This window comes from Castor canadensis, chromosome X (genome assembly GCF_047511655.1).
Source record: "Castor canadensis chromosome X, mCasCan1.hap1v2, whole genome shotgun sequence".
NCBI classification, from domain to species: domain Eukaryota; kingdom Metazoa; phylum Chordata; class Mammalia; order Rodentia; family Castoridae; genus Castor; species Castor canadensis.
The window spans coordinates 30,042,389-30,057,361 of record NC_133405.1 but is presented as its reverse complement, the minus strand read 5'-3'; the positions used below and the strand labels follow the sequence as shown (position 1 = coordinate 30,057,361).

General features: G+C 34.7%; 1 protein-coding gene across 11 annotated transcripts in view; it reads right to left on the bottom strand.

The window, feature by feature from the left end:
• LOC109686404 (teneurin-1) overlaps nt 1–14,973 on the bottom strand; it is an 835,907-nt gene that overhangs the window by 518,364 nt on the left and 302,570 nt on the right. The gene's annotated exons all lie outside the window — the stretch shown is intronic.

The following is a 14,973-nucleotide window of genomic DNA, read 5'->3' as shown; positions in this document are numbered from 1 at the left end:
GTCATATATGACACAATGGAGTTGCTTTATGTTTTTCATTTTCTGCTATCCTCCTTTCAAAATCTTAGAATTTAAAATACTTAGAATCTTGAAGATGAGTAACAAATCCTTTCTTTTTATTTGAGTATATTAATTATACAAAATAAAGGGTTTCATATATTTCTATATATGCTTATAATGTAAATAGAGGGGATGAGCATGATCCAATCATCTCTTTTAATAGTTGAGGAAAATAAAGTGCAGACTAGAGACACCAGTTTTTCATATCCCACATCATATGACAACCAAGCCCTTTTCTCTAAAACACCCATTTGGACATCATTTCTCCTAGATACCAATGAAGCCCCTTCTACTTACTGCATGAATATCAGGTATTTAGTCTTATAGTCAATTTTACATCCAATTGTGGCAAGGTGTCAAAATGGAAAAAGATGCTTTAACAATCCTTAATAAGTTAATGAAACATGACCACATGCCAAGGCATATCATCTGAAATGTCCACATAATACTTAGATAAGATAATCCAGGGATGTAGTACACGATATAGGATTTTCTCAGACTGACATCTGGTCATTTGGCCAGGAAGAAGCTTAACTGAGTGCATCTAATCCTTAGCACATATCAATAAAATGCAAACCCCAACATGAATTTAATTCTTTGGATACAGCAAATGCTAGATCTTAGACCATATACTAAAGAAAAAATTACAGAATGTGAATATATTTGCTATAATAACTTTCTGTGACACATAAATTCCCAAACAAGTGATCTACAAATAAATTCTTAATGTGCATTTAACAGCCATTAGGTGCCTAGCACTGTATTTTGTAAAACATATTACTGACAAGTCTAATATGATGTAGTATAGGAGTTCAATTAAAAATTAACTCTTTCAAAGTTATAAGTCACTGGTTAGTAAGTTACTTTGTGATTTTGGCGATGAATGTCTTTAAGAGTGATTCTATTTTTCTACAAAAACTTAACTAAATTCCAAAGGAATGATGTTTAAAAAACAGGCATGGTTTCCACTTATCAAATGCTCTTCCCTAATCAAACTATGATTCTCATGCCATAAAGCTAAAAGTAAACATTCATTTGCCCAATATAAATTTTAGCAATTTAGAATATTGGTTTCAATTAATATTCATGCTTCTTAATTGCACAATGTTTCATTATGCAATACTACTGTCTAGTTGTTGCTATAGTAACATGTCAGTTTGTAGCTATAATAATATAGGTTTGTGCTCTCAATTTCCTTCATGCACTTAGACCACTGGTTCTCAAACTTGCCTGCATCAGAAATCACTTGGATAGCTTAATATAAGATAAGTTGCTATGCTCTACCCCCATGACCATATCTGGCATTGAACTTCAATTTCTTATGCAACTGATGTGGCCTACAGCCAGAGAATCTGCATTTTGAATGAGTTTCTAGGTCAGACCCATGCTGATGGACAGGCATCATACTTCTCTGAAGTTAATGGAAACCAATAAATGGGCACTGATGAAGGTACAACCTTATCATGGCATTACCACAGTTTTGCCACACTAGCTCTAATTGTATTTTGAGACATAAGAGATACCTCTCTGAGTTGCTCCATTTATTTTTCATGGGTTCAGAGTATAATTAGCAAATTTATTTCCCAAAGCCTAGACTTGTGTTTAGTTTCACTCAAACAATGTTATATGAGACGTGACTTTCCTAAGATTTTTAATATGATTATCTGAGTCATGACATCTGTTCGAAAAGGATGTGCAAATAAAAATAATATATAGTTATTTATCATTCTAGATTAATAAAACACTAGATAAGGCTTTATAAAGACCACTAATAGATGTAAACAAAACCCCTTTTTGTTAAATAGTCTTTTTTCTGATTCAAAGGAATTGAACATTTCCTTTAAGGAAATGTCATTTAATAAGACAAAAATACATAGGATAAACAACTTATTTTCTATTGGAAGTATACCTTGCTTTGAAAACAAGGACTAAATCACAAACTTTATAATTAAGTACAGCCAGATAAATGTACACTTCCTTTGTCAGAATCAAAACAATCCACGTCTTCCTCAATCTCTTTCTTCAGGGGTTTGTAATTCTCCTTGTGAATGAACAAAGGATGTTCATTCACATCCTTTGTTAAATTTACTCCTAGGTATTTGATTTTTTGGGGGGCTACTGTGAGTGGAATTGTTTCCATATACTCCTTCTCAGTTTGTTTGTTGTTGGTGTATAGAAAAGCTAATAATTTTTGTAAGTTGATTTTGTATCCTGCCACCTTACTGTAGCTGTTTATGGTGTCTAAGAGTTTTTGGGTAGAGCTTTTTGGGTCTTTAAGGTATATGATCATATCATCTGAAAATAAGGATATTTTGACAGTTTCTTTACCTATTTGTATTACTTTTATTTCTTCTTCTTGCCTAATTGCTCTAGCTAGGAATTCCAGTACTATGTTGAATAGGTGTGGGGATAGTGGGCACCCTTGTGTCATTCCTGATTTTAGGGGGAATGGTTTCTGGTTTTCACCATTAACTATGATGTTGGCTGTAGGTTTGTCATATATAGCCTTTACAATATTGAGGTACATTCCTTCTATTCCAAGTTTTCTTAGCGTTTTTATCATAAAGTGGTGTTGGATCTTGTCAAAGGCTTTTTCTGCATCTATTGAGATAATCAAGTGGTTTTTGCATTGCTTCTATTGATGTGCTATATTACATTTATAGATTTACATATGTTGAACCACCCCTGCATCCCTGGGATGAAGCCGACTTGGTCATGGTATATGACCTTTTTGACGTGATGTTGAAAGACGGAAAGATCTCCCGTGCTCATGGACCGGTAGAATCAACATAGAAAAAATGGCTATACAACCAAAAGCAATCTACATATTTAATGCAATTCCCATCAAAATCCCAATGACATTCATCACAGAGATTGAAAAATTTACTCTAAAGTTCATTTGGAAACACAAGAGACCACAAATAGCCAAGGCAATACTCAGCAAAAAGAACAATGCTGGAGGTATCACATTACCTGTCTTCAAACTATAATACAAAGCAATAGCAATAAAAACAGCATGGTACTGGCATAAAAACATACATGAAGACCAGTGAAATAGAATAGAGGATCCGGATATGAATCCACACAACTACACCCACCTCATTTTTGACAAAATTGCCAAAAACATATGATGGAGAAAAGACAGCCCCTTCAACAAATGTTGCTGGGAAAAGTGGTTACCCATCTGCAAGAAACTGAAACTAGATCCATGTTTATCACCCTGTACTAGTATCAACTCAAAATGGATCAAGGACCTAAATATCAGACCTGAAACTTTGAAGTTAGTACAGGAAGGAGCAGGAAACACTCTGGAACTAATAGGTATAGGCAAGGACATCTTTAATAGAACCCCAGAAGCCCAGCAACTAAGAGAAAGGATGGACAAATGAGACTTCATAAAATTAAAAATCTTCTATACAACAAAAGAAATGGTCCCTAAACTGAATAGACCACCCACAGAATGGGAGAAAATATTTTCCAGCTATATATCAGACAAGGGACTGATAACTAGAATATACAGGGAACTTAAGAAACTAAGCTCTCCTAAAATCAATGAACCAATTAAAAAATGGGCAACTGAACTAAACAGAACTTTCTCAAAAGAAGAAATTCAAATGGCAAAAAGCACATGAAAAAATGCTGACCACCTCTAGCTATAAAGGAAATGCAAATCAAAACCACACTAAGATTCCACCTCACCCCTGTTAGAATAGCCATCATCAAAAACACCACTAACAACAAGTGTTGGTGAGGATGTGGGGGAAAAGGAACCCTTTTACACTGCTGGTGGGAATGCAGGCTGGTACAACCACTTTGGAAAAAAATTTGGAGACTTCTTAAAAATCTAAACATAGACCTGCCATATGATCCAGCAATCCCATTCCTGGGGATATTCCCAAAGGAATGCAACACAGGTTACTCCAGAGGCACCTGGACACCTATGTTTATTGCAGCACTATTCATCATAGCCAAGTTATGGAAACAGCCAAGATGCCCCACTATTGATGAATGGATCATGAAAATGTGCTGCTTGTACACAATGCAATTTTACTCAGTCATGAAGAAGAATGAAATCTTATCATTTGCACATAAATAGATAGAACTGGAGAACATCATTCTGAGTGAGTTCAGCCAGGCTCATAAGACCAAAAATCATATTTTGTCCCTCATATGCGGACTTTAGATCTAGGGCAAACACAGCAATGTGGTTGGACTTGGATCACATGACAAGGGGAGAGTACATACAGAAGATATAGGAATAGGTAGAAAATCCAAAACAAAAAAGTATTTGATGTTCCCCCTCCAGAGAAGCTAATACAGAAACCTTAAAGTGACAGAGGTTATCATGAGAAGGGGATCAGTAACCAGTGTAAAGATCAGGTAGAGATGAACCAACATGGGTCATAACACATGTGTTACATGAAAGCAATGCTAGGAATATTTCTGTATAGCTATCCTCAACTCAACTAGCAAAAATGTTTTGTCTTCCTTATTATGCCTATGTCTTTTCTTCAACAAAATCAGTGATAAAGGCAGAACAGGACCTGCCCGGAACTGAGGGGGGAAGTGGGGAAAGGGTATGGGAGGAGGGCAGGGTGGAGAAATGACCCAAACAATGTATGCACATATGAATAAATGAATAATTAAAAAAATTAAAAAAAACAATCCAAGGTAACCATCAGTTGTTTTTTTAAAAGTGATGACAAAAAAAAGGAGAGGATGGAAGGAAAGAAGGAAAGAAGGGAGGGTGGGAAGAAGAAAGAAAAATATTCTACTTATTTACTGCAAATGATGTTCATTGAACTGCATTACATCCCTTTCTTGAAAGCAATTTTATTCTTGTAAAATATTTTTCTAAGGCACAAAAGTCTTGGTGGTGCTTAAAATTCCCATAGGATGCATTATCTATCAAGCACTTACAATATACCTTAAGTAGTTGTTTTTTAGCCTTGGATATATAACCTTGTTATCTAAAATACTACATTTTCCCTAGAGAAGATAAAGTTCAACTGGGTTTAGTACAGATCTATTCTTACCAAAAAGCTATTCACAAGAGAAATCCAAGTACAATCTTATAATATCTATGGTTTAAATGCACATATTTGTACCATGAGAAACTACATTTCAAAAATATACAGGTAGATATGTGCTCAAGTAAGTGATTTATTTGCAATCTCACAAACATGTATCTAATTTTTATTTGAAGGAAGCTATTTTGAGGTCTTTTGAGAGACTAAATTTGAGCAGATTAATAAAGAATTTAAATTCATTATTTAAAATGGGGAATAGTTTTGAAGAGACATTTCACAACAAAAGAGCTGGGAATTGGCAGTAAACAAATGAAAAGATGCTTAGTATCATTAATTACCAGGAACATATATACTAAAACCACAATGGGATACAAGTACACACCTACTAGAATGAATTTTAAAAATTCTCACCAAACCTAAGTGTTGAGAAGGACATAGAGCAACTGCATTTCTTACATACTAATGGTGGAAAGGCAAACAGTATAACCATTTTGGAAAATAGTTTAGCATTTCCCTGAAAGGTTAAAGGCATACTTAACAGGATAGCAATTGTACTCTTGAACATTAATCACAACAAAAATTAATTGGTTCAAACAAAAATTTGTGCAAGTTTGTTCATAGCAGCTTTATTCATAATGCTGGAAGGTAGAAATGAATCCAAGTGTCCATGAATAGATGAATGGGTAAACCAACTTTGGTATAACCACACACTGAAATATTAGTCATTCATAAGAAGGGATGATTTTTTGATGCACAATATGGATGAACTTCAAAATAATTATACTGACTGCAAGAATACAGACAAAAAGTTTACATACTGCATGTTTACACTTATGCAAAATTGTAGAAATTGCAAATAATCTATAGTGACTGGTTCCCTTGGGAAGAGGGTAAGGAGTGATAAATAAGAAAAGAACATAAGGAAACTTTGTGTGCAATCTAAAAGTCTGTGGTCTTAATGGTGAAAACAATTTCACTGATATACACATACCCAAACTTATCTTATTGTGTACTTCAATGATGTCTGATTTATTGTACTTCAATTACACTTCTATAAAGGTTTTGTAGTGGATTGTATATCAGCCATTAAAATTCTGAAGAGATTCTGAATTAGTCCCTTTTCACAGGTGAAGCCAAGAGTTTTAGAGCTGAAGGAAGGATCTGCTCCCACACCCCAAAGAAATTGCATGTAACATGAACAAAAGGGTAGTCAAATGTGATCTTGTCTATACCTAAGCCAAGAAGCAATCAAGACTAACTGCAGCATGATCTTTCAGTGATCATCTAGGGAGTATTTTTGTCATAGGGACATTAGCAGATGTAATTCAAATTTAGTTGGGAAACTAAGATCAACCTGACCACTGCTGAAATTTCAGCAGCTTAGGCAGTGTCCTGTAATTGGGGACCCTGACACTAACTTGAATGCTTCTGGCACACAGGATCACCTTAGATTACCTGTATTAATGCTAATAAACTAATTTTAAAAATGTTATGAAGAGTAGTATAAAATGAACCACTGTATTTTCTGTCTGCATGTAGAGGTAGATCTTTAGGTGCTCAGTTTGGAGAAGCCATTTATCAAAATTTGAAAGGGAAAGAAACAGCTATCTATATCTGCATTTTTTAGAGATGCCATTTCTGAGTTTCTGATAAGCTCAAGATTTTATTTTTCTTAAAATTTCACTAGTTTAGACTTCCTCTAGAAAGGGAGCTTTAATAAGGGCAAAATAGTTTCTGCTGGGTATTGAGGGGGTAGGGGGAGAGGGAGGGGGCGGAGTGGGTGGTAAGGGAGGGGGTGGGGGCAGGGGGGAGAAATGACCCAAGCCTTCTATGCATATTAAAAAAAAAAAAAAGAAAGGGAGCTTTAAGGTATCATGTTCCAGGTAAATGATCAGAGGTCAAGAAGCAAGATTAATCTCAGCCATGCCCTGAAAAAAATTAGGATAGAATTTTTAAAGAGTGTAGATTATTTCCAAATAAGGAAGGTAGATGAAATTATTAGTTTTAATTACTATTACTCATAATAACTCATGGATGAGATGCAAAAGCAACTATTCTTAATTACCCATGTGTTTTTGAATAAGTCACTTAAGGAGTGGGTATCAGTTTCTTCACTTGTGAAATGTCCAATCTCCAAGTAGCTGATTTGCTCTAAAATTTTGTAATTATTACCAGTCTGTTATGACAAAATGTGGGGTGGTCAGTATTCAAAAGGAGCATCAGTTGTTTTGTGAATCAAGATATTATTCATACTTCTATTGTGAAGGATAATCATACATATTAGTTAAATAACTGTGTCATGATTATAAATCCTGCTACATTAAAATGTTGACACACGCTAGGTAACCACTAGGAATTATAAGATTCTAAATAGATGAATAGAGTATTTAAAATAGAAAATGTAAAAAAGCAACAGTAAATGTTACTCATCAAACATAAAATTATCAGTTTACAAAATGGTAATTGCAAATAGTGCTCTATGACATAATGAATTATTGAAATATTAAAAATATTATTGACCACTTAATTCATTACTGGTTTCAGGGCAAAATGCAATGTATTATTATAGTCTTGAGCAAAAAATACAAAGAAAGAAAAATGAGCAACAGTAGATAGGAAACAAATAATTTTCACTACTGGATACTATTTTGAATTTCTCTGTTTGGGGGCTTTAAAAAGGAAATGATATAAAATTGTCAAACAAATCAGTTCATGTAAGTTTACTTAAACATAGCTTTGCTGAATACCTACTCAATTTCAAGTCAAGAAAACAAAACAAAATAATCTCTGACTTTTCTTCATCTTAAAAGGTTAGTTCAACTTAATTTCCTCTTCTGTTCAGGGAAAAAGCTTTATCAAATGAACAGTGCTCTACTAGGCAGTAAGCAGAGTGTGTTAACAGTACCATATCATGTCCTTTGGGAAGTTTCACAGAGAGCCTTCTTAAAGGGCCTAGTGATAACAAAGTAATAAAGGCACATCACCCAAACCTGACCTTTGTTTTTCTACTGAGGGCTCATCAGCCTTTCCTGGGGCACAGAAATGAAAGATAAATGTTCCCAACGTGCAGGACTGGGGCCTGTGGTTATCAGAGAACTTAAATAAAATAACTAAGCTTCCTGAAGCTTAATCTTCCTCACAGTTCTAAATGCACCCATTATCTCAGCACTCAGGTCCTACCAATTATGCCTTATTTAATTTTCAAGATTTCTCCATCTTTCAGTATACTGAAATCAACCTAAGCAACCTAAGCACAGTTAAATGCCGGAAATATAAACATTTAAGCTTTGTAACTTTAGATAATAATGGGCAACTTTAGATATCTCGGAACATAGTTAAAAGACTATGCTAATATCAAAAAGAATTTTCTTAGAATTACACTAAATTGCTAATCTGTAAAAAGGACCAAATTAGAGAAGGATAAATACTTGTAGCACAAAGTTAAAAGAAGGAAGATGAGATAGGAACCTGGAAGAAATCCAAACAAACCCCAATCATATTTAGAGGTTAAAATATCCATCCACAATCTAAGGAAAGGAAAGAAATTTGATGTGGGAGTAAATAACTGCTAACTGTCACCTTAAAGGTTACCTGGATTTAGAATGTATTCACATAAGATAGGAGAACTTGTTTTCAAGCTAACTCATATAACAGTTACTACTACAGTGACAAAGGGGAATGCCTGCTCTATAATCTTTGTAACAAGAGTCTGGAAAAAGAGCCAGGAACCAGAAAAGATGATGGGAAGTCCTGGCCTACTGCAGAAATTTAGATCAATGGGAACCTGCACATGTTGCCTTTATTTCAAATTTCAAACAAGACAGGGACTCCCTGGCCTAAATGAGAAATTTTCAGGGCTACTGAACACTGCAAATGCATGGTGTTCAATGGCCCTAAAAATTTCTCATTTCTTATCTGTGTTGGTTCAATTTTCTGGCTGTTCACAACATTTTGGAACCTGAATGCTTACTGCCCACTGTGGTCTTCCAGGTATACTTGTGTATTTCCATTATGCTCACTAAAGATGTGAAGCTATTTGCTCAATGTGTGTCTGAAATTTTAAAGTACATTAATCTGCTGCACAATTCCATGTGGAAGAGTAAGATCTATGAGCTAGAGTTAAATAACCATTAAAATCACTTGTGAGTGCTTCACACATACACTCATAAAGGCAAACAATGTGATTTCTGTAACATTCTACACCTCTGTGTTAGCATTTATTTTGTGGTGAATGAGTAAAGATGCCAAGATAGAACTGTGCACCAGAGTTAGTGTCCATGAAGAGCTACTGAATAAAATACATTCTACTGTATTGGGGTATTCCTCTTAACACCTTCCCAAAATACTTCATTAATTGTTGCCTCCTTTTTATATTTGAACATCTCTTGCCAACCACCTAGAATACTTCCCTCTGATATTTCACTAATCTACTACCTAATATCCATCCTGTTTCATATCTGTATGAATGCTCTCAAAGTATTTTCCAATTTTCCTCTCCTCCATCCCATTAACTTTACCCTTCCTTATAACACTTCTAATCCTTACTATATACTTTTATACCCTATTGTATATTTCTTTAGTATCATATGTATTATCGCCTTAATTAGACCTCTAGCTCATATAGCATGTCCTAAATTTTTTATATCTCAATATTAAAAGCTGTATATTGGTAATTTGTCAAAAGGGTAGATTTTAGGTGCTCATACTGTAAAATAGAAGCCCTAGGATGTAGGATCCCTGCAGGAAATCACATATTATGAGTGAAAATGGATCATCCCAGGAGAAAGATGATCTCCCAGTTTCCCTAACTGGGACCTACATAAGCATATTTCCTGACTTTTGTTTAATTGTTTGTATCAGTTGTAACACTGTTATAGGCAAGGCAGAGACAGATTATGAATTTTTCTCTTTAGTTTTAGCCAAAATTGTAAATAAATTCACTTTTCTATTTCGATCTCTATATAGTGTAATTTTCTCTTTATGGGTGTGAGCATTCAGACCCACAGCCAGGCTTTATGATCAGGGACACCACTCTGGTAATAATACTATGAACACACAAATAGTACTTATATGGGTAGAGGGATATATTAATTTGCATGACAGTAGTAGTCACTTACTACTCATATAAATATCAAGATAAATATATCAAAACAACATTTGTATATTTAAATGTTTACAATGAAATGAAAAATGTTCTGTAGTCTATGAGGGACTATAGAAATATAAATAGCATTGAGATCATTCCAAAACCGAGAAAATTTCTAGGTAAAGTTATTATTAAATACCAAATTTTTCCCTAGATCTAAAGACCGCATATGAGGGAGAACATACGATTTTTGGTCTTCTGAGCCTGGCTAACCTCGCTCAGAATGATGTTCTCCAGTTCCATCCATTTACTTGAGAATGATAAGATTTCATTCTTCTTCATGGCTGAGTAAAATTCCATTGTGTATAGATACCATATTTTCTTGATCCATTCGTCAGTAGTGGGGCATGTTAGTTGTTTCCGTAACTTGGCTATTGTGAATAGCACTGCAATAAACATGGGTGTGCAGGTGCCTTTGGAGTAAGCTGTGCTGCAATCCTTTGGGTATATCCCCAGGAGTGGGGTTGCTGGATCATATGGCAGATCTATGTTTAGATTTTTAAGAAGTCTCCAATTTTTTTTTCCAGAGTGGTTGCACCAGCTTGCATTCCCACCAGCAGTGTACGAGGGTTCCTTTTTCCCCACATCCTCGCCAACACATGTTGGTGGTGTTTTTGATGATGGCTATTCTAACAGGGGTAAGGTGGAATCTTAGTGTGGTTTTGATTTGCATTTCCTTTATGGCTAGAGATAGTGAGCTAGGGCAAATACAACAATGTTGTAGGACTTGGGTTACATGACAAGGGTAGAACACATATGGGAGGAATGGGGTTAGATAGAAAACCCAAAACATGAAAGCATTTGATGTCTCCACTTCAGAGGAATTAATACAGAAAACTTAAAGTGACAGAAGTCAACATGAGAAGGGGATCAGGAACCAGTGTAAAGCTCAGTTACAGATGAATTAACCTGGGTTGTAACACATTGTACATGAAAGCAATGCTAGGAATCTCTCTGTATAGCTGTCCTTATCTCAACTAGCAAAAACGCTATGTCTTTCTTATTATTGCTTATGTCTACTCTTCAACGGAACTGGAGAAAAGCATGGAACAGGTTCTGCCTGGAAGCGAGGGGGAAGGGGGAAGAGTGTGGTGGTGGAAGGCAGGGGGAAGAAATGACCCAAACAATGTATGCAGATGTGAATAAATGAATAATAATAATATAAAAAGACAGAGATTCACTACAAGGTTTTGCCTTGGTCGAACTTCTATCAACTTGTTTGAACTATTAAAAGTGATGCTAACCAGCAAAAAAAAAAAAAAAACCAAATTTTAAAAATCAATGTTAACATGAAACTACTCTTGAAAGGGTTAATATCTTTAATACAATTCTGACACATATGAGATGAATTTGCTTAACAAAACAATGCCTACTAATACAAATTGAAAATTGTTATTTTGGTCAATTAGCTGTGTGTTTCAAATAATAGATGTTCTGCAAATTTGGCAAGAGAGCATCCCACTGTCTGTGGATTCAGGAAAATAATCAATTTATAGCAATATTAGACTAATAGAGAGTAATTTCCCTGGATAGTCTTCTGAGATAGTTTCACAAAGGGAGCTTTCTTTACTATACTTTTTGGCTTAATGAGTTGGGAAATGACTCCCTATTAACATTCTTCAGAAATATGCCCCAGGGTATAGGACTTCAAGGGCTTTTACTGAAACCAGTCACAAAGCCTTCATAAAAAGATAATATTTAAGCCTCGAATAGAAACTTCTATTTTCCTTCTCATCAGTAAGATTCAAGACATATAACATATGGTATCACTATCTCTGTGAGTTTGTAGAGTGCTCTGAAGTGGGTATGTATGTAGCTCTTTTGAGTGCTTCTGTTTTAAGGAACTCAGAGAAGGTTACTCAAAACATTTTTCATGGACAGGAAGAAGAGACTCTTCAAGTAAGTAAGATTAAGGAAATGACTCTTTGGACATTCATTGGAAAGTTTAAAATTTTATTTACAGGAAAACATCGAATTATGGAGAAGACGTCCACTTCCATTCAAGACAGAATGACAGGAACTAAATTCATTTTCCTGCCTGAAATGATAACAAAGACCACACAAAACTATAGTTTTCAGACATAGGGCAATAGTTAATGGAGGACAGTAATCCTTAAATATGCAAAATGAAAGAAATAATTCTTATAATTGCTCCAGCTTAATACTTGCAAAGTTTGCAGGACTTAGGTCAAGGAGGGGGAGACATAAGTGGAGCCTAGTGGTATCTCTGAGTTGAGAAGATGGACTTTGTAGTCCAGAAAGGCCAAGATAGATAAGATTTGCAATACAGAGTACTCCAGAGGACAATTACACAGAAAGGAAACACCCAAGACCTTTGGAGGGTCTTCTTGGATATTCCACTGCATTCTGAAGACACATGCAAGGAAAAAAACACTTAAGACTGTACAAAGACCTAGCAAAAGCAATAAAGAAAACAACTTCTGAATCTAAAATAGGGCTGTAAATAGTTCCTGTTAAAACAGTTACAGTGGAAAACTCTAATTTATGGGCATTGAGTAGAATACTTATATATTATCTCTCTCTCTCTATATATATATATGTATGCATGCATATATATACACATACATATGTAGAATATATTAATATTCTATGTATTCTAGAATATATAATGTACATATATATGCATGTATTCTATATATATGCACAATACATGTATATATATGTATATATATAATTTAGGTTTGTTCTAGCACATGGGTAAATTATGTGTAAATGGTTTTATCCTTTTGGGTTTTGCTATTATGCTTTGTTAAGTAGGTTGAGCACAGTATTGATTTTAGGGCTAATTAAACCTTGATGTCCTAGAATGTTTTATGTATGCCTACCTCATAATCTACCTATTCCACCCATAAATATTTATCAAAGAGAAATGAAATCACCTTTCCATACAGAGATTTGTATATGTATGCTCATAGCAGCTTTATGTAGAAGAGCTGAGTGTTGGAAACAACTCAAAAAGCCATCAGTTGGTGAAGGAAGGCAATATCAGATACATTTGTAAATGGAACACTACTGAGATATAACAAAGAATGCAGCATTTAATACATATAGCAACAGGGATGAGTATCAAAATGAATAATGCTAAGTTAAAGAAGCCAGACAAAGCTGGGCATGGTGGCACATGTGTGTCATCCTAGCATTTGAGAGGTTGAAGAAGAAGGATCTCGTATTCATGGTACCAGCATGCTGGGATAAAAAGCAAGTTCCTAAACAGCCCAAGCTACACAGTGGAATATTGTCTAAAAAAAAAAAAACAGGGTAGACAAGAAGTCTACACCATATATGCTCCCATTTATGAGACTCTCTAGAAAATGCAAAGTAATCTATGATGACAGAAAAGCAGATAAGTGGTTGCCTGGGGGGAGTGGGTAATGAGTGAAGGGTAGAAAGGTGATACAAAAAGATTAGAAATAAATCTTTTGAGGATAATAGGTAGGCTCATATTGCACATTCTAAATATGTATAATTTATTATATTCCAATTATTATTCACAAGGATGATTTAGAAAATATAAGGGGAAGACAAGAATGGTTTCTGTGTGCTTAATTTCTGGGACCAGCAGAAAACTGGGAGCAATGAAACAAAGTAACAAGATTGATAAAGAACAATATCCAGTCTGTGTTCATAAACTGTCATGAATGAGGGAAATGGCAGATTTCTTTCAACTTGTCTGCCATTTTCTGGCACTCCAATGGAATCAGAAGAGTTTAAACACTGTACACTGAAATCTTGAAAGTTTAGATTGTTATAGGCTGATGCTCACATGACTAACAAATTAACTTTGATCCTAACTATTACAGGAAGAATTCATGGGCCAATCTGAGTTCAATTACAAAGTACCATGACAGATTAAGTGGATTTGATGATATTGGTGGCAGTATTTACCATTTCCAGTTTAAGATGTGAGGTGCCTTTTTTTATTCAATATTTACAGATGTCTCCCATTACCTTGTATACTAACTGCATGCTATTTATTGTATGCTATTTGTTTCAAGAAGACCAGAGAAGAGGTTCTGGTTAACTAAATTCAATGTAGCATACTATCTAAACAAAATACGCTTCTCAATAATGACAGGTTAGTAATGTTCCTTTTGTTTACTATTAATTTCTACACTTTTTGGAGCATAGTATATATATATATATATGTATATACATATATATATAGTCAATGACAGAATGTATATATACAATATTTATATAGAGATAGATAGCTGTAGTTGTATGAACAATGGCAGAATGAGTTACATGCAAACCTAATACATGATCCAAGTATTTCACACTTCAGTGCTTACTGAGCAGAAATGACATTATATGGAAAAATTTACATTATAGTCAAACACTCCTATAATCAGGGTTGGTCTCATTTTGAGGTATAGTAGTTCTGAATGGATATGCATATTATGTTGGGGGGGCTAAGATAAGTTTTCTTCTTCAAATTTTACTTTAATTTTGAATTAGCATATATTAATAACACAAGGGTATTTTATTGTGCAAAATAACTTTTATAGTGATGCTTACATTGCAGGACTACCATTATAAACTTCTATTTAGAAAGAAAGGCCATTCTTTATTTGCTGTGGAAATTGAGACGCTAATTTACCTCAGTTACCAAGAAATTCCTTGTAAATTAAGAAGAATTTATACTACTAGCTCTGATTTTAAAGCACACATTCCACAGTCCTGGGGCACAAGTGAATGGAGGTCAAGCTACCAAGG